Here is a 23818-nt window from a genome sequence, read left to right as displayed (position 1 = left end):
TACTTAGGGAAGGTAATTATCCTCCCTAATTCCCCTGTTGAGAAAAAGTTGGACAATACGGAATTGTTCTCAGCTTCCAACCAGAGTAGTCTGGCCTTTCAAAATACACAGAACCATAAAATAAAAGTTGGAAGGAACCCTGTAAAGCATGTAATTCCATCTCTTGCACAATAATGGAATCCCCCCACAGTGTCTCCTATGGATGGTCTCAGCTTCTGCTTAAACACTGGGCATCAGAGCCTAAAATTACTCCTGTCCCATCCTTTAGCCCCTCAAAAGGAAAGTCACCTCCCAGAACTTCTGCTACTCACGTTCCTCTGAAGCATAAAGACCGCTCAGCTCATGAATGCTATCTAGCTTACTTCTCCTTAAGGCTTGCTTCTTTTACCAAAGCATTACTATCCTCCCTCCCTGCCTTCCCAATGCAGCATGGCCTCAAGAGCACCGCTACTCGCATGGCAGGCAAGAGCTGAGGCTCCAGAGTTGACATGTCCAGGTTTAAATCCCAGCCCTGCCACTTACTGCAAGACTTCAGGAAAGTTCTGGAACCTCTCTAAGCCCTGCTTTCTCCAGCTGCAAAATGGAGACAACAAGAGCACCTACCTCAGCTGGCTGACATGAGGTTCAGCAAGACAGTGTCTATAAGGTGCTCAGCAAAGCATTGGCAGGAAGCAACCACGCAACCCATGTAAGCTACTATTACCAGACCACTACCCTGCCCACCACCACTCTGCTCAATGGAAGCACCTGTTAAAACTGACTTCCTCGAACTGAAACATACTGAAAAGAAGAAAACAAACAACCCCATTATAAAATGGGCAAAAGACATGAACAGACACTTCACAAAAGAAGACATTCGAGCAGCCAACAAACACATGAAGAAATGCTCAACCTCACTAATCATCAGGGAGATGCAAATCAAAACCACACTGAGATACCACCTAACTCCAGTCAGAATGGCAATTATCAACAACTCAAAAAATAACAGCTGCTGGAGAGGGTGTGGTGAAAAGGGAACACTTCTACACTGTTGGTGGGAGTGTAAACTAGTGCAACCTCTGTGGAAAGCAGTGTGGCGATTCCTAAAAGCTCTAAAAATTGACCTTCCATATGACCCTGCAATCCCCCTACTGGGAATATACCCTGAAGAACACAAATCACTCTATAAAAAAGATACCTGCACACGTATGTTTATCGCAGCATTGTTCACAATAGCAAGAACCTGGAAACAACCATGCTGCCCATCAAAAGAGGACTGGATTAAAAAAATGTGGTACATATACACGATGGAATACTGCGCAGCCATAAAAAAGAACAAAATCATGAATTTCGCTGCAACCTGGATGGAACTAGAGTCTATAATACTGAGTGACCTCTCACAAAAACAAAAATCCGAATATCACATGTTCTCACTCATATAATGGACCTTGAACATCCAATGCAATACTATAAGAAAATGACTGATGGTACTGGGAAACTATGGGGGGGGAGGGAGATGGGATTAACAGTAGCAAATATCTGACTGGGAACGGGGAAACACCCCATATCAACAGGGTGCCTGAATGAAACATAATTGTATACCTAACCCTTAACTGTACCCCACAACTTCACAATTAAAAAAAATAATAACAGCTGCTGGAGAGGGTGTGGTGAAAAGGGAACACTTCTACACTGTTGGTGGGAGTGTAAACTAGTGCAACCTCTGTGGAAAGCAGTGTGGCGATCTAAAAGCTCTAAAAATTGACCTTTCCATATGACCCTGCAATCCCCCTACTGGGAATATACCCTGAAGAACACAAATCACTCTATAAAAAAGATACCTGCACACGTATGTTTATCGCAGCATTGTTCACAATAGCAAGAACCTGGAAACAACCATGCTGCCCATCAAAAGAGGACTGGATTAAAAAAATGTGGTACATATACACGATGGAATACTGCGCAGCCATAAAAAAGAACAAAATCATGAATTTCGCTGCAACCTGGATGGAACTAGAGTCTATAATACTGAGTGACCTCTCACAAAAACAAAAATCCGAATATCACATGTTCTCACTCATATAATGGACCTTGAACATCCAATGCAATACTATAAGAAAATGACTGATGGTACTGGGAAACTATGGGGGGGAGGAGGATGGGATTAACAGTAGCAAATATCTGTCGGGGGATGGGAAAACACTTTTTATCTACAGGGTGCCTGAATGAAACGTCATTGTACACCTAACCCTTAACTGTACCCCACAAAACCATAATAAAAAATACTGATTAATGAAAAAAAAAAAAACATCAAGGAAAATAAAAAATAAAAAATAAAAAAAACTGACTTCCTCCAGGGTGGCTTGACCAGGGCAAAGAAAAGTAGGTGACTGCCAATAGGAGACACTCAGGCAGACAAAGGCTGTGGCAGCTTTGTGGCGCCTCATTCTACTGCTAGCCATACTTCCCTTTGTTCTTCTCTGTAACTGTTCCCTGAGCAGTATGGAAAGAAAAGGAACATTTGATTCTATTCCTAAGAAAGCTACAAATAAAAGTGCAGAAGTTCAGAGATCTCCTTGGAGAGCATAAGCCAGAGTCAGTGGTCTTCATAATTGGGGTTGCTCTCTGCCTTTTCTATACCTTTTCTGGTCTTCTCATTCACTCTGCTGACTCTAGGTACCGCTACATAATGAGGACTCCCAAATATGTGACTCATGGACAATTGCTACTAGGGTTCTACTTGTGGCTGCACACAGCACCTCAAAGAACCAAAACGAATTCACCTCTGCCTAGCCTGTGCCTTTTCCATATCTACTTCCCAGCTGCTACCACCAAACCTGTTGGCACCTCCAGCCTTCCCTCCCACCTCCTCCCTGTCACAGGGCCTTTGCTCATGTTGTCTCTCAAGCCTAGAAGGCTCTCCTTCCTACCCCACCCCTTGCTCTCAATTCAATTACCATTTACACCAGAAAATCTTCCCCAACCTCCCAGATGAGATTAAATTCCACGCTCACAAACTCTCCATACCTCTCTTTCCAGCCTTCATCTCAGTTCATTTGTGCGATTCCTGTCTGATACCCCACAAGGCACACTTTGCATTCTAGTGATCCATTTGAGATCTGTTTTCTACAAAATTGTATTCTCAACACCAGTGCTGAGCACACAGCAGATACTCAATAAATATTTGTCAAATAAATGAATGAGGGAGTCTAATGGAGCACTGAATCTCTGAAATCTTTTTAGCTCCCTCGCCCTAAAACATATGTCTCAGCCAGTATCATTTCTTTTCTTTTTTTTTTTTTTGAGTTGGAGTCTCACTCTGTCACCCAGGTTGGAGTACAGTGGCACACTCACGGCCTCCCCAGCGTTGACCTGCTGGGCTCCTGCGATCCTTCCACCTCAGCCTTCCAAGTCGCCAGAACTACAGGTGTGCGCTACCACATCCAGCTAATTTCTTTTGGATTTAGAGACGAAGTCTTGCCAAGTTGCCCAATCTGGTCTCGAACCCGCGGGCTCAGGCAATTCACTCACCTTGGCTTCCTAAAGTGCTAGGGTTACAGGCTGAGCCACCAAGTCCGGCCAGTATCATTTCTTAACCGGACTCCAAAGCCCTTCCTACTCACCTCTCTGAATCTGTCTTTCCCCCTCAATTTATTCTGCACACAACAGCCAACATGATCTTTTAGAAACATAAATCAGACCACATCCTTCCCCTGCTTAAAACCTCCCAAAATCTCTTCGGAGTTCTTCATGACCTAGCCCCTGCCTACCTGTCCCCTGTCCTGCATACTCTAGCCATAATGAACTTTTACCAGAATCCCCCACCATGCTGTATGCCACTCTGTCCCCTGGGCCTTTGCACTTGCTATTCCTGCTGCCTGAGACATCTCCTCTCTGCCCCGTCAACCACTTGTGGCTAACTCCCACTTACCTTTACGGTCCCAATTTGGTGTTACAACCTTGGGAAGCCCTCTCTGATTTCCCACATCTGAGTTATATTTCCCCAACATACTCTCTAGATAGCATCCTGTCACCCTACCTGAGCCCACTAGCGCTGTCCTAACATCGCTTATTCACTTATTTGCTTATTTATTTGTCCTCTCCATTAGACTGCAAAGCCATGGGGGCAAGGACCATAGTCATCTTCCCTGTTGCATCCTAGTAACTGGCACTGCCTAGGATACAGCATGCAATCAAATTTGGGTTCAATATCTCCTTAGTACCATCCTATCTGATGCCTAGAAGAGTTTATACTGTTTTTAGATGACTGTTTTCCCAAACAAATCAAATCCAAGTTTACACAGTTGGATCAAACATGGAGGACGGAAGCCTACTGGCCCTTTTCAATGGCTTTCTATGAGAAATTTAGGAGCCAAAAACAAAATGTCTAACTTTTATCTCTTGAAAGATATTCTAACTTCGAACCCATTGACCATCCTCTCTGTACATCCAAAATAGTTTGTGAGTGCTAACAAGAATGTACACTGGAAATAGACTCAGAATGCCTGGGTATGAATTCCAGCTGTGTGTCCTTAAGCAACTTAAGTAACTTCTCTGAACCTTAGCTTCCTTATCTGTAAAAAAGGGGGCAATCCTTCATATTTTTCTCAGGGTCACTATGAAGAGTAAACCAAGTAATCCACATAAAGTGCTCAACACAATACCTGGATGAGTACTCGTTTTGCATTTTTGAATGAAAACACCCCCTTTTGTTCCTTCAAAGTTTTCACTCACCTCTGCCTTTAATTTGAGATTCCTCTGCTTGGAAATACATCTAAAGAGTCTGTAAACCTATGAGGCAATGGAATCTTGAACAGCACAACCAAAGCACTGTTGCTTTTCATACACAAATTCATCACAACATCCAAGCTAGCCAGACCTCAACCCAACACCCGCTTCTTCTAACATCAAACCAGGTCCCCTGCTGAAAGTGGAGGAGGAGGAAACTTCTTCAAAGGGATGGTAATACAATATTTAGAACCTCTTCCACTTTGGTGTTAAAATCGGCCAAAGCACAGACTCACTAAAAAAGAAATATGCTCATTTAATTTTAAGCAGTAGTTCAAGATAGGTTTGGGATTTTTTTTTTTCCTAAAAGCTTTGACTGTGGCAGAAAACTCACTAACTGGAATTTTTCTCATCTATTATTTCCCTGCACAAACACTTAACTAATTACATTATATTCACTTTTCAAAAAAAAAAAAAAAATCTTGACTTTCGCCTACACACAATTCAGAATTTAAAAGTTAACAACTCTTGAAACTGAGACTAAAGTAGACCATTTTCATTAACCAAAAAGTTACCTAAGGTATCACTTAGTCCCCAGGAGTGGATGGACAAGGGAGGAAATCAGAAACTGATTTACACCAGAGAATAGACCCCAAGCCACAGGTTTTACACAGGTTTTTACCAGCACACAAAGGCAAGTTCCTTATGTTTAAGATGAAGCCACCTGGTCATTGGCACTGAATAGCCTTTCAGTAATCAGAGGAGGGAAGAAAGTCCCACCGAAAGTCTGACCTTCAGTGAGGCCCTTCCAAACATTTAGGATCCCTGCCATGCCTGCATCCCAGTGTACCATTTATTTCCTGAAGATAAAGCACCCCATATGTTTTACCACCCAATTACCTTAACATTGAAAACCTTATACACATCACCCAAGACACATGCAAAATACTCCCCAAAGGCCTGAGTTAGTAATTGTTTACCCTTCATAAACAGCTAAGCTGGCTGGGGTGGAATATATCTCATCTATTATTAATAGCTTCCACCTTGGCTTAACACCAGTTGTGACAAAACCTAAGAGGAATAAAGTGCCAAGAAAATCTAATTTCTATTGTAGGTCACAACTTTATCTGAGGCAAGAGCTATACAAAGAACCAGGAAAGAGCTGTAGACAACAGCTATAGAGAGAGTTGCATTTGAAACTGCAATTCTCAGACACAGAGAGGACCCTATGCTTTACAATTTTTAAATGACCCATCCCATTGCAAAACTTTTGGACTGCTTGGCATAATCTTGCTCACTGGAAAAAAGATAAGCACGAGACAAGTACCACTAGCTTCCAAGTTGTCAGTGTTCCTTTGCATTTCAGGAGGAGCTTTAGCTAGGAAGCATAAATTTTGTTCTGCTAAAACAACCAAAAAGTATCCCCATGCATTTATTTCTGAACAGAAAGAGCTGATACAATACCCAGACTTTGGGATGTTTAATTGTATCCTACCACTTACGCCTTTAGCTTCTCCCTCTCTCAAATGTTCCATGTCACTAACCCACCTTTCAAATTACCTAGCTATCCTATGAGTCAGTGGCACTCAATGGTGGCCTGAGTGTCAGAGAAACTTCAAGGTCAAAACTATTTTCATCAATAACACCAAGGCATTATTTGCTATTTCACTCAGTCTCTCACAAATGGACAGTGGAGTTTTCTGGAGGCCTCCTGGCACACAATTTCAAGACAGAAGGCAAAAGCAGGTACGTGATATGAGAACACAGCTATCTTCTATTACGCCAGGCCTTAAGGTTATTTGCAAAAAATGCTACTCCTCTTGCAATTTTTTTTTGTTTGTTTTGGAAAATAAAGCTATTGTTCATTTAAAATATGTTACTATGTTCATGCATAATGGGTTTATTTTGTTGACGTCTTCTCAGTGTTAATTTCGAATACAGTAAATACAGACAGATATAACATATCCACAGAAATTCTTTAAGGTCCTTAATAGGTTTTAAGCATGTAAAGCACACCTGAGATTCAAAAACTTGGAAAAAATGCTGCTATAAACTTTTTTTGATTTAAGATTTGCTCTGGCATTGGCTGTGTGCTTAAGACTCACACTGTATAAATCTTAAAAATTTATATAACAGAATGAAAATGCAAAACAAACAACTAAACAGTCAGGACTTTAAAGAGCAAACACTTCTACTGGAAACCTAAATCTTCCATTTTATTCAACACATTAATTGATACCACCTATATGCCACCACTACTCCAGGTGCTGGGGATATAGGTCAAAACAAGACAAAGTCCCTGTTCTTAGGATACTCACGATTTTATTCATATATAACGAATATTCTAGTGAAGGCAAACAGACAGGAAATAAGCAAAAATAAAATAAAATAGCAAGACAAATCAGATCATGATAAGAATATGCAAAGAATTAAAACCAGGTGTTATGACTAAGTTACAACTCAATTTCGGCTGGTCAGAAAAAACAAGATGAGATATTTAAGCTAAGAACTGAAAGTCAAGATAGAGACAGTCAGGCAAAAAAAAAATCAGGCAGAAGAGCATTTTAGGTAGAGCAAACAGCTAGTACAAAGGGCCTAAGGCAGAAAAAATCTTCGCAAGTTCTAGAAAGAGAAAGTGAGCCTAGTGTCTGCAGCATTAATAAGGAAAGGAAGAAAGTACAGGCTAAGGTCAGAGTAGAGAAGAGAGGGCCAGTGGGATTTCAGAAGTGTAAAAAGTTTTCCTTTTAGCCGGGCTTGGTGGCACAGCCTGTAATCCCACGCCTTTGGGAGGCTGAGGTGAGTGGATTGCCTGAGCCCGCAGGTTCGAGACCCGCCTGGGCAGCGAGACCTCATCTCTACAATAAATCAAAAAATCAGCCGGGCATGGTAGCGCATGCCTGTAATTCCGGCTACTTGGAAGGCTGAGGCGGAAGGATCGCCGGAGCCCATCAGGTCGAGGTTGCGGTGGCCGGGAGCGGCCACTGCACTCCAGTCTGGGTGACAGAGTGAGACTCCAACTCAAAAAAAAAAAAAAAAGTTTTCCTTTTATTTCACATGTGATGGGAAGTTTGTAGCCTTGATCAAGTTACTTACTTTTTCTGGCCCTCAATTTCCTCATCTGCAGAATGGGGATAATGAGTACTTATCTCATAAAGTTATGTTGAGGATTAAATGAGAAAAAGAAAATATGCTTACTTAGCACATAGGAAGGGGAACACAGGAAATGTTCCTGTTCACTGTTATTCTACTTTCTAATCTGCTCTATTTTCTTCTCTTACAATCTACTCTTTCTAAATCTCTGAGGCTTACAATCAGCTGAGGAGAAGCCCTATCAACCAGCAAGTCAAAGGATGAGTGAATGTACAAAAGGGACATATACGAGATGCAATGACCCGAACACGTTGGCATTATCTCCAAAAGAATGTCCTCCCCACCATTCCTCATAAAATCAGAACCATCAAAACACAGCCAGGTGAGGAATAGATAACAGTATCACACTCACATAGCACCCTCTGCATCTACCCTTCGGTCACCAAGCTTTGCCACTTGGCCTCAGAGCACATGCATTTAGACAGTCATTCTTCTGCTGAAAGACATAGCCAACGAAAATCCATCAGCCCTCCCTGTTCTTTCTTGGCATATCCAACCACATTCACCTAAAAAAAAAGGGCCCTTACCAAAGTCCTTTGGCACTGGTTATATTTCTTCTTGCTTAAGAATAATAAATTTAAAAAGCTTCCTTAAAAGTTAGGTAGCAAAGAGAGGGGTATACTCCTGGAGGCTTAAAACTGGTGATTCAAGAGGCCATATAGCAGTCAGAACTGCGAATAAGGACCAAGACAAAAAGCGACGTTCTACTTTTTAGGTCAAGCAGTCCCCAATGGGGCAGGTTAACTATGGCCAGAGCCAGGCAAACCATGAGGTCTTCCAGAGGAAAAACAAGAGTATGCCCAGAAAAAGGAAGAGCTGCTGGCATTTGATCAATCTACTGGCAAGTGGCCAAGGAAACTCCTTCTAGAGGAGTACAAGTCTCCTCACAATGCCCTCACCCAGGTACATATATGGTAATATGCCTGTAAATATGGGGTAGGGAAAACCTAACACAATTACAGTTGACTATTCCAAGAGGGAGAAAAAGATTCTCTTTACAACCGTGTCTGCTTCTGTTCCTGGGCACTCTAGGGGTTAATTTTGGAACTTCCTTTGAGCGAAGATGTTTGACGATATCATCTTTATTGTGAAGTGAGGATGAACAGCACTATATTTTTGAGCTGGACACAATGCCACCAAAACACAGCCCCCTCCTCGCCTTCTGGTCCCATTAGTGGCGAATCAGATCAGCCTCAGAAACGCAGTGTATCCTCATCACCAAATAATTTGCTCTATTGCAAAAAACACTTCTCTTGGAGTATAAAAAATCAGATTCTGCTTTCGTTTTCAGCCAGTCCCAAAGGAAGTCACCAACTCAGAAGTTTCAACTTGAAGCAAGGCCCTTTATGACAATCTCAGAAACAGTAGATGTAAATCTGAATTTCAGAGCAAGTCTCAAGTACAATGTTGTTCACTATACATCTCCCCCTCACCAGCACACACAGACACACAAAAATAAACGTACTCACTTTTTCACACCCATGTCTACTAAATATCCTATTTTCAAAATGGGCATACTATCTACACAGAGTTATTTCTCAAAAAAGAAGCCAATACCGACATCAGCTCTCACGTTTTCAGTTCCTCAAGGCCAAAGTAAGAGAAACCAACCGAATGCTCAAAATCACCCAGGAAACTGAAGACTTGGTGAGCAGAGATCATTTAGCCACAATTGTTCAGTTTACAGGTAGAAAAAACAAATAAACCTGAGGTCCAGTGACTCATTTGGCCAATGAGTGGCCAAAGCTAGACCACAGGGCTCCAGATACCAAGGCCAGTGAATGTGGGAGGGTGGGAACGGGTGTTTATTTTGTTAAAGAGTTGAAGTCAGTCCCAGTCTAAGGAGATATCCCTCTGCCCTAAACCACAAATAACCAGCAAATCAAGTTAGGTCAATATGCTCAGAGAGAGATAAAAGTCTCAATAAGCCTCAAAAATGTTATTTGAAGACAGGGTTTCGGGACTATTGACATTTTGGAGCAGATAGTTCTCTGTTGTCTAGAGACTGTCCTATGCATTGCAGGATGCTGAATAGCACCTCTGGCCTCTGCCCACAAGATGCCAGTAGAACCACTCCTGTCCCCCAGATGTGACAACCAAAAACATCTCTAGACAATACCAAATGTTCCCTGGAGGACCACATCCCCCACCCTGAGAACCACTGCTCTGGGATCTAGGTTTTGCTCTATTTTTTTTTTTTAATCTCTAACACCTTTTACAAACATGTATTATTATATAACTTGGCAGCAGTGACCCGAAGCAGGTATTTTTACACCTATTCTACAGAAGAGGAAACAGATGCACAGATGTTTCATGTTTTGCTCATACCCAAGAAGCAGTCAATACTTAATGCTCCAGAGTCCCCATCCTGTAGCTCAACAGGGCAATACCATTACAACCTGAGAGCAGCTTTGTTTCACTACCGGTTCTTACTTCCACTCTCTTTTATTAATACTCAACAATTTCCCAAGCCGAATGTCCTCTAGAGAGTTGTACTGAACATATTAAAAGCCATCAAAAGGAACCGCTTACTACGTTTCTACATAGTCTACATCACCCTCCACAGCCAAGGGCTTTGCAAAGCAATATGCCAAGTCAAGAAAGATTTAGTCAGGAGAGGGGTACAAAAAATCGAATTCATCTAAGAAGCATCCTACAGCCTTCAAAAGGAAATGAAACATGTATATACATTATTTAACTTGACAAATATTCTGTGAGCACTTCCTATGTGCCAAGCACTCTTGTGGGTTAAAAAATCCGAGAAAGTCCAAAAGGAAAATAGATTTCAGTGCCCTGGTGTTTCAAATGACAGAATTTTAAGTATCAGAAAAAGTTTCCCAGAGGAAGACACATTTGGGCTGGGCCCTATGGAACAGAAGGCTCTAGCAAGGTGGATGGAGAAGGGGTGGAGAAGGACATATCAGGCAGAACATGACAATATACACACACGGCAAATAAATGAGCATCCTGCTCTGGGTGTTGTGTCAGCTTTTTCTGTTCAGAAATATGTGCCTGAGATGCTTTTAAACTGTTCTTGCAAAGCAAAAGCACTTCCCAGATACATCTCCTCCTGCAATGCAAATGAACAGCAAGGAACTTGGAGGCTAGTAGTGTTTTTCTCTTCTTTTATTTTTTCCATCAGGGTTTCACTCTGTCGCCCCAGTTAAAGTGTGGCACAACCATGGTTCACCACAGTCTCAACCTTCTGGGCTCAAGTAATCCTCCCACCTTAGCTTCCCGAGTAGCTGGGACCACAGATGTGTGCCATCACACCCGGTTATTTATTTTATTTTATTTTTTTCACTATGTTGCCCAGGCTGGTCTCAAACTCTTAGGCTCAACTGATCCTCTTGCCTTGGCCTTCCAAAGTGCTGGGATTACAGGCATGAGCCACCACACCCAGACTGATACTTTTCTTATATTCATCGTTTTTTGATAAGCCACATTATATCAAACAATCTGGAAGTTCTGCTGCTGGGACAGAATCAGAAAATTTTATAAAACATAAATTCCTCAAAGTGTCTGACAACAGCAGGTTAAAATCCTGTTTGTTTATAATGGTGACTTCACAACCCTGAATAGGTTCCACATGTAGCTTCCTCTACAGGAAGAAGGCTCTGCAAAAGCTACTTCTATTTGAACAGTCAATAAAAGCATCTCCCAAATGTAAGCATGAAAGTTCCCATTTTTGTCAGAGTGAATCCTTCCAGAGTTACTTACTCTCATCTGAGGTTGATGATTTAGCCTAGTTTCCACTTAGCTGAAAATGAGAAACCTCCTGGGGAAAGTACAAAGGTCACCTTCAACAGGTGAGAGCTAGGCACAAAAATACAAAGTAATCATAAAAAGGTGAGTACTGAAAAAGTACAGGGGCAAGCCTCTTCCAGAAGAGAACTTCTCACACTTTCATGTGTGTATGCATTACCCAGGGATCTTGCTAACATGTAAGTTCTGATTCAAGGGGTCTGGTGGGGTCTGAGAGTCTGCAGTTCCTAACAAATTCCCAGTTGAAGCCAATAATGCTGGTCTGGGGACCACACTTGGAGTAGCCAAGATCTAGAACAGTGTTTCTCAACCTTTTGTCTACAATCCAGAGTAAGAAAAATACTCAACTTACAACTCAATGACCCATGTGTGTGCGTGTGTGTGTGTGTGTGTGAGAGAGAATTTTTTCTTTTATTCTTAAGTATTTTTCTTGAGTATTCACAAGAAGAAATTTGTTGCATTGTACACAGTTCTTTTTAAGTAAAAGTTGATCAAGTCTCGCTAAATTGATTTCACGACCTCTTAGTGGATTGTCACACAATTTGAAAAATATGGATGTAGAACAATAGTAATATCCCTGCTTATCTGGAGAGTACAACTGTGTCTTAGCCCCACCATACAAAAGCTAAACTCGAGGCCAATTTTTTTTTTAATATTATGTTCAGAATTATTTGTAAGAATGCAAAGATGTGTCTATTGCATTTTGGAAATGCTTTCATTAAAAATATTCAGGTACGCCGTGTGCAGTGGCTCAAGTCTATAATCTCAGCATTTTGGGAGGCCGAGGCGTGAGGATTGCCTGAGCCTGTGGGCTCGAGACCAGCCTGGACAACAAGGTGAGACCTCATCTCTACAATAAATTAAAAAATTAGCCGGGTGTGGTAGTGCACGCCTGTAGTTCCAGCTACTTGTAAGGCTGAGGCAGAAGGATCACCTGAGCCCATCAGGTTGAGGCTGCAGTGACCGTGAGCAGCGAGCCACTGCACTCCAGCCTGGGCAACAGAGTGAGACTCCAACTCAAAAAAAATTCAGGTTTTGCTGGGTACCGTGGTTCATGTCTGTAATCCCAACACTTTGGGAAGCGGGAGTGAGAAGATTGCCTGAGCCAGGGGTCTGAGACCAGCCTGGGCAACTTGGTGAGACTTTATCTCTGCAATAAATAAATTTTTTAAAAATCAGCTGGTCGTGGTAGTGCGCGGCTGTGGTTCCAGCCTCTTGGAAGGCTGAGGCAGAAGGATCACCTGAGCCCAGCAGGTAGAGGCTGTGGTGGCCATGAGCATGCCACTGCACTCCAGCCTGGGCGACAAAGTGAGACTCCTACTTGAAAAAAAGATTCAGATTTTAAATTATCTTCATTTTAATTTCCAATTTCTCATCTGTAAGATGAGGATGACAAGAGTGCCTATCTGGGCATAAGTGGAAATCTCTAAATACCATTTCCCCCTTAAAAGAGCAGGGGCTTCTTGGAGAAAAGGCTGATTTCAGGTCTGGGACAAGAAATTAAGAAGATAAGCCTAGAACATCTTGTCATATAGAAAGCAAGAAAACTATCAAAGACTGTGAGAGCTGTGTCAGAAGTCTCAGGAACCAACTTAAACAGCTTACCTCTCGCTGGCCAAAGAACGAAAGGATAGAAATAATGAACAACAGTGGTTGCTAATATAACAAGAGTAGACATCTGACATCTCATGCTCCCCTGAGTGAAACCCACAGAATAGACTTACTGGAGTCCCAGCTACTTGAGAGGTTGATGCAGGAAGATCGCTTGAACCCAGAAGTTCAAGGCCAGCCTGGGCAACATGGCAAGACTTCCTTATCAATTTTAAAAAAGTAACTGACTCAAACCAAGCCTCTACGTTTAATTGCCTCATTCTGTTGGACAGAGAGGATGGAGGAACATATTAAACCATACCACACTAATGCAGGCAACAAAATCCAAACTGCAGAGACATATATTACCCAGTTTCTTCAATAACCAAAAAAAATGCACAGAAAAAAAGAGGTATAGAGGAAATGCAGAGATTAAAAGACATCAACCATTTATAATGTATCTACCTTATCTGAATCCTAATTCAAACCGTGAAATCTGTGTGTGCAAAATTATTATATGTATTTTATATAGATATGTATGTATCTCAAGGAAGTGTGTACATATTCTCAATAAAAGTGAAATCACATCAAAGAGGTAAACACCTTTAGAAAAATGAAACACAAATGCCAATATATTAACAAGAAAAACTATTCAAGATGAGTAAAAGGTAATTTACCAAATAGGAGGTACTGTATGAGTCCCTTTTTATAAAAGTAAATATATACATAATTTCTACATATGTATACTTAAGAGAAAGCTTCATATTCTAATATTGAATGGTCAGAATTGTTTTTATCTTTGTTTCCTAGTGTTTACTATGATGAATATGCTATATTTTTTTTCTTCTTTATAAAAAAAATGTTTTTATAGAGATGGGGTCTTGCTACATTGTCCAGGCTGAGTAGAGTGGTATTCAGAGGCACAATCATAGTGCACTACAGCCCCAAATTCCTGGACTCAAGTGATCCTTCTGCCTCAGCCACTTCAGTAGCTGGGACCAAAGCATACACCACCTGTATATGCATATATTACGTAGTAATTAACAAACATGAGATTTAAAACTGTATACAGACCAGGCGCAGAGGCTTAAGACTGTAATCCTAGCACTTTGGGAGGCCAAGGTGAGGGGACTGCCTGAGCCCACAGGTTCAAGAACAGCCTGGGCAACTTGGCGAGACCTCATCTCTACAATAAATCAAAAAATTAGCCAGGCATGGTAGCACGTGCCTGTAGTTACCGCTACTTGGAAGGCTAGGGTGGAAGGATCGCCTGAGCCCAGCAGGTTGATGTTGGGGTGGACAGCCTGGGTGGTGGACTGAGACAACTCAAAAAAAAAAAAAAAAAAAAGAAGACTGTATATATGCAGAGGTCCACCTCACTTATCAAGAAGAATTACTGATGTGAAGTTTCTTATTCTCTGAGAATGCTAAAGAGCAGAATATTAGTTCTTTTTGTATAATTCCCTTTAAATGACACTGGACACATTGCAGGGTGGCAGTAGGGCATACAAGTTTTGTGTTGAAACCCCAGGATTATCATTAGGTTCTTAGAACTTGCTATTCAAACCAACTGTAGGTTCACCTTTCCTAACATGAATTACAATCCCATTAAGTTATGTGCTTAACCAGACAATCTAGAAATCTGAGTTTTACGCCCCCCATCAAGTTTCCATCTGTTATGTGATCTTGCCCGCTTCACCAGTCTCTTCAGAAAGGACAGTGTAGTTCAGTGATGTTGAAAACCACGGAATTCTGTAAATCATTGTTGACTTGTAAAACCTGGAACCTATACAACTAAACCCTGACTCCCTCTCCCTCCTGACTCTAGGCACTCTCCCTCAGTTGTGGCCACCCTGGCCTCCTTCCTCTTCTTCCAACATGTCACACCCACTCCCTTCTCGGGCTTTTGTACTTGCTGCTCCAGACATTTATAACATACTTATAACACACTTTCCCCCAAATATTTACAGCGCTAATCATTAATTTGTTCTCCTCCTTCAGATCTATGCTCAAATGTTACCATATTAAAGATCTAATCTCCACCTGAGTACTCCCTTAACCCCTTATCATGTTTTGTTGGTGTTGTTTTTGTTGGTGTTGTAAAATGTGCACTATAAAATTTACCATTTTTAAACGTTACACTTCAGTGGCTTTAAGTACACTCACATTATTGTACAACCATCACCACTATCCATTTCCAGAAATTTTACATCTTTCCAAACTGAAATTTCACATCCAATAAACACTAACTCTCCATTCCCCCTTCTCCCCCACCAGCAACCATCATTCTACTTTCTGTCTCTATGAATTTGACTACTCGAGGCACCTCATACAAGGGAAATCATACGTGTTCTTTTATATTTGGCTTAGCATAATGTTTTCAAGCTTCATCCATGCATGTGTCAGAATTGCCTTTCTTTTCAAGGTTGAGTAATATTCCATTGTACATATATTCCACATTTTGTTTATCCACTCATTCATTGATAGACACAGGTTGTTTCTATCTTTTGGTTTTGTGATAACGCTTCTATCAACACAGGTGTAAAAATATCTACTCAAGTCTCTACTTTCAGTTCTTTGGAGTACTGTATATACCTACAAGAGGATTGGTAATTATTTAATTTTTTGAGGAACTGCCATACTGTTTTCCATAGCAGCTGCACCATTTTACATGCCCACCAGTAATACACCAATTTCTCAACATCCTTGTCAACACTTATTATTTTCTGGCCCCCCTTATGCTGCTTTATTTTTCTCCACAGCACTTACTACCTCTGATACTATAATACTTATTTATATAGGCTGCCTCCCCCCAACTAGGACTTAAGCCTCTTGGGAACAGGACGTTTGTTCATTGCTGTGTTCTGAGCTTACACCTTGGCACATAATAGATGCTCAAAAAATTTGTTGAATAAAGAACACTCGAATCACAACAACTTTAACAGGCATTTGAGTCTGTTAAAGAGATTTATCACACCAAGTGCCTTAAACTATGTCCAATTTAGAAAATCTCCAAGTTCAAAAGGTGATGGCTTCAGTGCTTTATGCAGCTCATCCTCATTAGCAATCATCTCAGAACCACAGACATGAAGACAATTGGAAGGAAGTTATGTCATTCGTGTCACTGACTTCAAGCCTTAATTGCATTCATCAAAGGAGCCGTGCACAAACTTAAAACAGTCAAAAGGTGGGTGGGGGGGAATTGCATGCCCTTCCAGTAGATAGAGAGCCTGCAAATGCAATGTGTTTTATTTTTAAAAAATCAAACCAATAGCAAACACGATGGGGCATTGGCCTTGTGTAGAGTCCTTAATTAGATGTATCCAAGGACAGCTTGACCTAGAAACCTAACTCCAAGCCTACTTGTATTTTGGTTGTTTTTTCTGTTGTTCATATTTGGTATTTGTTGTTTTATTTTGGTTTGTCTTCTAAGAGCTGCTTGTAAAGAAAGCAGGCCAGAGTTTCCATGAGATCATTATAAGTGAGCTAAATATCCATGTGATTTTTTTTCCTTTGGAAGTCAATTGGTTGCATACAATGGATTAGAGTTTTCTTTTTTCTTTGTTTCTCAATCTCTCAATCTCTCCCTCAATATCTCTCTCTCTCTCTCTCTCTCTCTCTCTCTCTCTCTCGTCTTTGTCAGTTGAGTATTTTGAAGAAGACAACAGATTTTCCTTGTGGAATTCACCTATTTTTTCCTTGTGAGCAACATTCAATTTCTCATTCCTAAAGAAAAGATGCCAATTCCCTCCAAAAGGCAACCACCTTGTTTAAATGGATAATAGTATTGTGAACCCCAAATGATTTTCGTGAATCTCGATGTGGAGGCTGGGGTAATTCATTTACAACATGAAGTACTTTCCCTGCCTAATAAGAAGGAACTCTTGACAGGATTTTCTGTTCTGATTTGAATTATTCAAAGAGCAGATTGTACTTTCAACACACAGACGCATGTACACATACAAACGCTTGCAAAAAAAGGAAAAAGAACTGTTCTGCACGACTGGTCACAAAGCAAACTGGAGGGTATATGAAAAGGTATCAGCATTTCAGTTCAGACTAACTGCAGTTTCAACTTTCGAATTATTCAGATGGAGAAATGCCTGATCCTTTTAGCCTACTCAGACGCTTTGGTGCAGATGATCAAGATGTATTTCAGCTATGAGATCTAATGTGCAACTTAGACAACGTTCCTTGTGGTTTGGTTTCTCTTTACATTACTCTTCTAATGCAAGCTTTCAACATACAGCTTTCCAAAATGAACTCATTAAAATATATAATACCTCCTCAAATATTCATAATCTTTTATCCCTACCTCTGTAGTTACATCATTTCCTTCTTACATCAAGATTAAGTATTGTTATTTCATCCTTGGTGGGACATAAGAAAGTTACTTCACCAACAGCAAAAAGTTAAACATTTTTCCTAGCTTCCCTCTCATCACCCTCCCATCACCAATTTAGGTTCATTTGTGGGTTACAGTACAGCCCCCCTAGGGTTTTATCTTGCTTCTACTTTGTACTGGGCTAGCAATTTCACTCCCTGCACCTCAGTTTCTTCACCTGTGCATGTTGCACAGAGTTTTTGTGATATACAGCTCTGGACCTGCTTACAAGTATTTAATGGGTAAGTCTTATTTTTAGCAACTAGCTAGAGAAGAGTTTGTAGACTAGTTTATCCCTGTCTTCAGCTTACCCTGAAGAGTGGAACTGGACCCAATCCCTGGGCCTGTAAGTATCCACACAGCCATGTGAGTCAATAAAAGAACTCCAAGAAGAACTAGACCTCACAGATCCAAATGCTTTTCACTCTGCCAATACTCCTGAGAATCTTATCAACAGGAAACAAAAGGACTCTACTACTATAATGAAGTGTCTGACTTTTATTTTCTAATTGGAAAAGTCCAAAGATTGTAGCCCAGGGAACAATTATATATTTAGGACATTTAAAAAGTTATTAAGACTCTGTCACATACTCCCACCCCACCCTAGTTACCCTGTTGTTTATCCTATTACTGAGCATTTCAGAAGAAAAGACTTTTGACGGCTAAATCTGCAGCAATGGGGATGTACATGCACCCGCTGAAACCACCCTCTCTTGAAGTACAGTCTGACCATTTTGGGGGAAAAATAGGAACTGTTGTGTTTACAGATAAACGCTGCCCTCAGCTCATATTCCTAGATGGGCACCAAAAGAATACAGACCCATCAGATTCCTTGACATTCAGGTGGATCAAGAGCTGGATGCTATTATTTTATGCTTCAAGAACTTCCCTTTTTCAAGTTCCAACTCTTTCAATTTGCAGCAACTACTTTCATTTCTTGCAATCCAACCTACCCTGATTAAGCACAAGTTCAAAGAAAGAAAAAAGAAAGTGACTATTTTTTAAAGAGAGAGGCAGTTAATTTTTGTTTACATATCTTGGCAGATGAAATGCGCTGCATCCTTCAGAATTTAAATCATCAGCACGCTTCTCAGGCCAGCAACGGGCCACCCCTTTATTGCTCCTTTTAATGCTCCCTCCCATAAACCTTCAGGATCCTTCAATTCTGAGCCATGTCCAAAAGTGCTAGGGCAGGACCGTCTACTGGATCTCTGCTCCCTAAGGCCCTCACCAAAGGCAGCGACAAATGTTGAAGACTAAGCCACGGAGTTTCTTTTCTTTCCTACTCCCCACCTCCACGGCTGTTTAGAGAGGACTTGAAACAGGCTTAGGACAAAAACTCATTATTGACTACAGCACTCAGGCTTCCACACTCACCTGACCCGGGTCAGGCACTCTGTTGCCAAAACACGCACAGCCAGGGGTGCAAATCCTGCTTCTCTGCAGTCAGCTCCTAAATATTTAGAAAGAAAGAAGACTGAGCAGGAGACCACAGAAGGTCTCCACATTGCAAACAGAAATTCTCCAAATTCCAGTTTTTCCATCTTCTTTAGCCTCTTTCCCTAGGGAGAACTCTTCCCCCACCCCCCCAAAAAATTTGGCAGACCGGTTGGCGGGATCACTTGGGCAAAGATTACAGGTAACTACGCTTATTTATTTCCAGGATATAACTAACAAGTGAGACTAGGCACGTACAAACTTCGAACGTCCCAAAGGCTGGAACTTAGAGAAGTGTCTGGCAGATCCCAAAGCACTTGTTTCCTTGCGCGGAGGCCAAGTATCTGAAGCCCGCATCCTCACTGGGCATGAGCTTCGTCCACACTCCATCTCTCACCGCTCCCCCGGTTTTCTTCCGTTTTTTAAAAACCCTCCCCACGGGGGCCCCCACACATGCATTCTTCTAACCATGCAGCGCAAGAGAGGACTACATTTTTAGAAAGACTATTTCCTTGAGCAGATTCACATATGACACCCCCACAACCTCCCTCCAAAAAAAAAAAACTATTTCCTGCAGCTGCAGCAACAGTTTCCAACTTGGGGAAATGCCATTCCAGTCCAGAATGGGGAACCCTCACAGCCAGGTACTAAAATCGAGGATATTTGGGGTTTTTAAAGCCTCAAATGAACCCCCTCCCAAAAAACTAGCCGCAGAAAAGAATCCCCAAACGCATGCCAAGTTCATGCATATCCACCAAGCACTCCCCGAGAGCGGAGCAAAAACTTCTGCGCCCGGGGGTACAGTGCCAACTCCCCGCGCCCTCTGCCCGGCCCCAGCCGCTACCTTGGTGCCCGGGAGCCGCGCCGGTTTGGGGGAGCAGGGCGAGGAGAGGGGTTAGCAGCCGCTAGGTAATCCCATGTCCGCGAAGAGAGAGCTCGTTCCGTTAGAATGGAAGCGGAAAACCCACACCTCCTCTCGGCGTGCGCTTTCTCTCTCTCCACCCCCTGCCTCCTCCTCCTCCACCACCTCCTCCTCCTCCTCTCCTCCCACCCCAGCGAGCCTGAGGAAACGCCTCAGCAGCACATCCACATGGTTACTGCACTTTGAAGCGGCGGCCGGCGGCTTATATAGGCCGGGAAGCTCCCTGGGCAATGTAGTCCGAGGCCCGGGTCGTAGTGGCGCCTGGGGCTGCTGGGAGGGACTACAAGTCCCAGAATCCCCTGGGCGCCCAGGCTGGGCTCTAAATAGATGTGCGCGGGGACAGGGGAGGGGCGTCCTGCGGGGCGTCCGGGCTGCAAAGCCGTTTCGTTGGCGGGGCCGGCGGGGCTTGGAGCCCACGACCCCAAGCTACCCTGGGGAGCGCCTCCACCCCCTGGGGACTCTTCTTCTTCGGCTGCCCCTCTTCCCTGGGATCCAGGTGTCACTGAGGGCCGAGGAGCGGGAAGGAGCTCAGATTTCTGCTTTGGGAAGTTTTTACAAGCTGTTACCCACCCTCCCTCTGCTTTGGGTCCCCGAGCCAAGAATTTCAGAAATCCGGAGCACAAAAACGCCAGTGTTTGCGGTCAAGGATTAAAGGCGCGAGGTTGTCTTGATTTAATCTGCTCCGCCCTGCTTGGTTTTGCACGAAAAACTAAGTCCGAGGGCGACGGTCCACGCAAGCGGGGACACAGGCAAGTCGCGTGAGAGCACTTTTCTGAACCCGAACTGCGTGTGTCTTTCGTTGCTCCGCAGGAAGTAAAGAAACGCAAACATCTCCGGTGCACAAATATGAAGAGCCGTGTGGTGTGACTTACTGGCGCTGAGTTTGGGAGGGAGAAAATACAAATTGCGACCTCGGTCCTGACCCTACTTCTATAGCATTCCCTCTGCTCCTGGGAGCTGTAAATGCTTAAGTAAATAAACCGCAAACCAGAAAAGCCAGGGCTTGGGAGAGAGTCGCTCACACAGACATGCGCGCCCAGGCGGGGCGCCCTCCAGCAGCTGCGACGGGGGCGTCTGGGGCGAGGTGGGTTTCAGCCCGCTGCCAAGTAAGTGTCTGGCCTCCCGGGCTACAAGCGGCATCGGGCTTCGGCTTTTGGAAGGAGAGCAAGGGCTAAGCTCGGAGGCAAAGCCGGCTGCCCTCCCTGCCTCAGATGACGTCTGTTCATTCCCCAAACGTTTCCTGCCTGAGTGTCTTACTAGGTGCCAAGCGCTGGGGTACAGCGGTGAACCAAAATGCATCAGAGCATCCCAGACAGACACTATCCGACATACCCAATAAGATCTGCTATGACGACAACAACAATAGTAATAATAATGACAGTTATAAATGGGGAAACTGATTTTATTGAACCCTGAGCACAGCACTTTTAATGCATCATGCTACTGAGTTTTACCAACTCTAGGTGTGTTTATTATACCTAGTTGGCAGGTGCACAACTGAGCGCTCAGAGAAATCAGCTAGCTTCCCAAAATGACTGTGAGTTAAGTGGTGCAACCTGGATTCAGGTTCCAGCCTATAAGTGTGTGAAACCCTTGTCTTTGGGGAAATCCAACACCACTGCCTTAAATGGTATTAGGCCTCCCTCATTTTAGGAGCAGTCTCCTAGCCCTTGGGCAAGTCATTTTCCTCTCTTTGCCCCAGTTTTGTCATCTTAAGGAGAGTATCATTAGAATTTGTCTATTTTTTTTTAAATCAGGATTGCTTAAAAGAGTCAAGAGTCAGGTAGGTTGCGGTGGCTCACCCCTGTAATGGCAATATTTTGGGAGGTCAAAGCGGGTGGATTGCTTGAGTTCGAAACTAGGAGCTCAAGACTAACCTGGGCAGCATAGGGAGATCTTGTCTCTACAAAAAAAAAAAAAAAAAAAAATCTTGCAGTTTCTATCACCCGTGCCAGCTCTGGCATATCTATCTTTCTTCTTTTCCTTTTCAAATAAACTTTGTCTGAAAACGTTAAAAAATAAATAAATAAATTGACTATGCATTGTGGCACACGCTGTGGTCCCAGGTATTCAAGAGGCTGAGGTGGAAGGATTACCTGAGCCCAGGTCAAGGCTGCGGTGACTGTGGTGAGCCATGATCATGCCGCTGCACTCCAGCCTGGGTGACAGAGTGAAGCCTCAACCCCACCCCCAACAAAAAAATCTTGCAAAACTTTGGAAACCAATTAGGGAAGCAGCATAGCTAATAATGCTAATAATTATTACTGACATAAAAGTGAATGCCAAAACTAATAATAATTCCTGATATTTGTTAGCTGTATGCCATGTTATTCTAAACTGATTATGTATGCCATGTCATGAAACCCTATTAACGAACCATTTTTTACTTATGAGACAACAGAGGGAGGTCCTGGCCACTGGCCACTAGAGTCTAATGCCTAATGCCTCAAACTACCCCTCTCCATTATTAAGAAAGTCCTCCATCTTGCTATACAGATGAGTTCTCATCTGCCCCCTCTCTTCTCTTCCCCCGTGAAAACAACCTCTTCCATTTTCAAAAGGTCTTTAACTCTACTTTTCAAGCAAATTCAACAAATCAGCCTATGCTAATACAACTGGTAAATAGTGAAGGGTAATTATTTCATTTGCTTCTAATTCAAAAACACAATGGAATATTAACATGGGTTTCCTGAAGAACACGTGGTCACATATAAGAGATAGAGTTGGGCAGTTTTCATCTTTACCATACAACAGACATTTATCCTCTACCTGCTTTATCCACTGTCTTACCGCTGAGAACACAAGTCTCATTGAAGGCAATGTCTGTATCTTACTACCCAGCAAGACTTAGTTTTTTCTGCACATTTTAATAGATGTGTGGGGAAAAAATGTTTTAATGAACGATGTGTCAGACTTATGACAAACTAAACATATTTTTAGAGACTGTAAGTCTTGTAGACTGTTCATATTGTACCCTTTTTTCTCTGTTTGAGTGTATAGATAGTCTTGTTCAACATTTTGCAAGTTCTGGAAGCTGCTAGATTACTAGAAAGTAATTTTGCTAATTTTGCTATGAAACAAAGAGGGTTCTCTATGATTGATGTATGAATGGCAAATGATGATGATTAATGTTAGAATAAAAGAATCACTGCCCAGCTCATTTTCCATTATCAGCAGAGCAGAGGGGGCTGCTTTATTTTCACTGCATTTTTTTCTTCTAGAAGAATTTTCTAGACCTGTGTTTTCTAATACAGTGGCTTCTAGTCATCTAGGCACTTAAGATGTGGCTAGTTCTATCTGAGATGTAAAGTATATTTAAAATACACATCAAATTTCAGTCTTAGTACAAAAAATCTTTTTGTAATTTGTATATTAATTACATATTGAAATAATATTGTGTTTGATAAATTAGGTTAAATAAAATAGAGTATTAAAATTAATTTTGCCTGCTTTTTAATTTTTTAATATGGATACTAGGAAATTAAAAATTATATACATTATGCAACTCATATTATATTCTACTGGACAGTGCTGATCTAGAAAACCAAGAATCGGATTCCCAAAATCACAATTCGAGATGATAGCCAGCCATGAAAATGTCCACTTATGACTTTGCCCTTGAAATGTTCATGCAGGGAAGTAGGAGGGCATTGCAGGGTCAGTACAGTATTAGAGACGGAGCAAAAGTCTGAAGAAAGTCCAAAACTAGCACACCAACCTACCCCAGGGAAGATCTACAAATAGAAACGGGTTTCGTCAGCAGTACACAGCTGAAAACTGCAACTGAAGTCATCTGCCTAGAAGCCCACCCCCAAATGCAGTCCTGGTTGAGAGAGCAAGATATACTAGAGAAAGCAGCGGTC

General features: G+C 42.3%; 1 long non-coding RNA gene across 1 annotated transcript in view; it reads right to left on the bottom strand.

Moving 5' to 3' along the window:
• The window catches only part of LOC103263089, a 28851-nt gene extending 8717 nt beyond the window's left edge, over nt 1-20134 (bottom strand). The window contains exons 1-2 of the long non-coding RNA XR_504482.2: nt 19878-20134; nt 18974-19049 (exon numbers count right to left, since the gene is read on the bottom strand). This is a non-coding gene — a long non-coding RNA (uncharacterized LOC103263089). The remainder of the gene's footprint in view (nt 1-18973; nt 19050-19877) is intronic.
• Nucleotides 20135-23818: the final 3684 nt, after the last annotated feature.

This window comes from Carlito syrichta, unplaced genomic scaffold (assembly GCF_000164805.1).
Source record: "Carlito syrichta isolate Samal-C Ts95f unplaced genomic scaffold, Tarsius_syrichta-2.0.1 Scaffold92673, whole genome shotgun sequence".
Lineage (NCBI taxonomy): Eukaryota > Metazoa > Chordata > Mammalia > Primates > Tarsiidae > Carlito > Carlito syrichta.
Note: the sequence above shows the minus strand (reverse complement) of the source record. Positions and strands in the feature narration are given on the sequence as shown.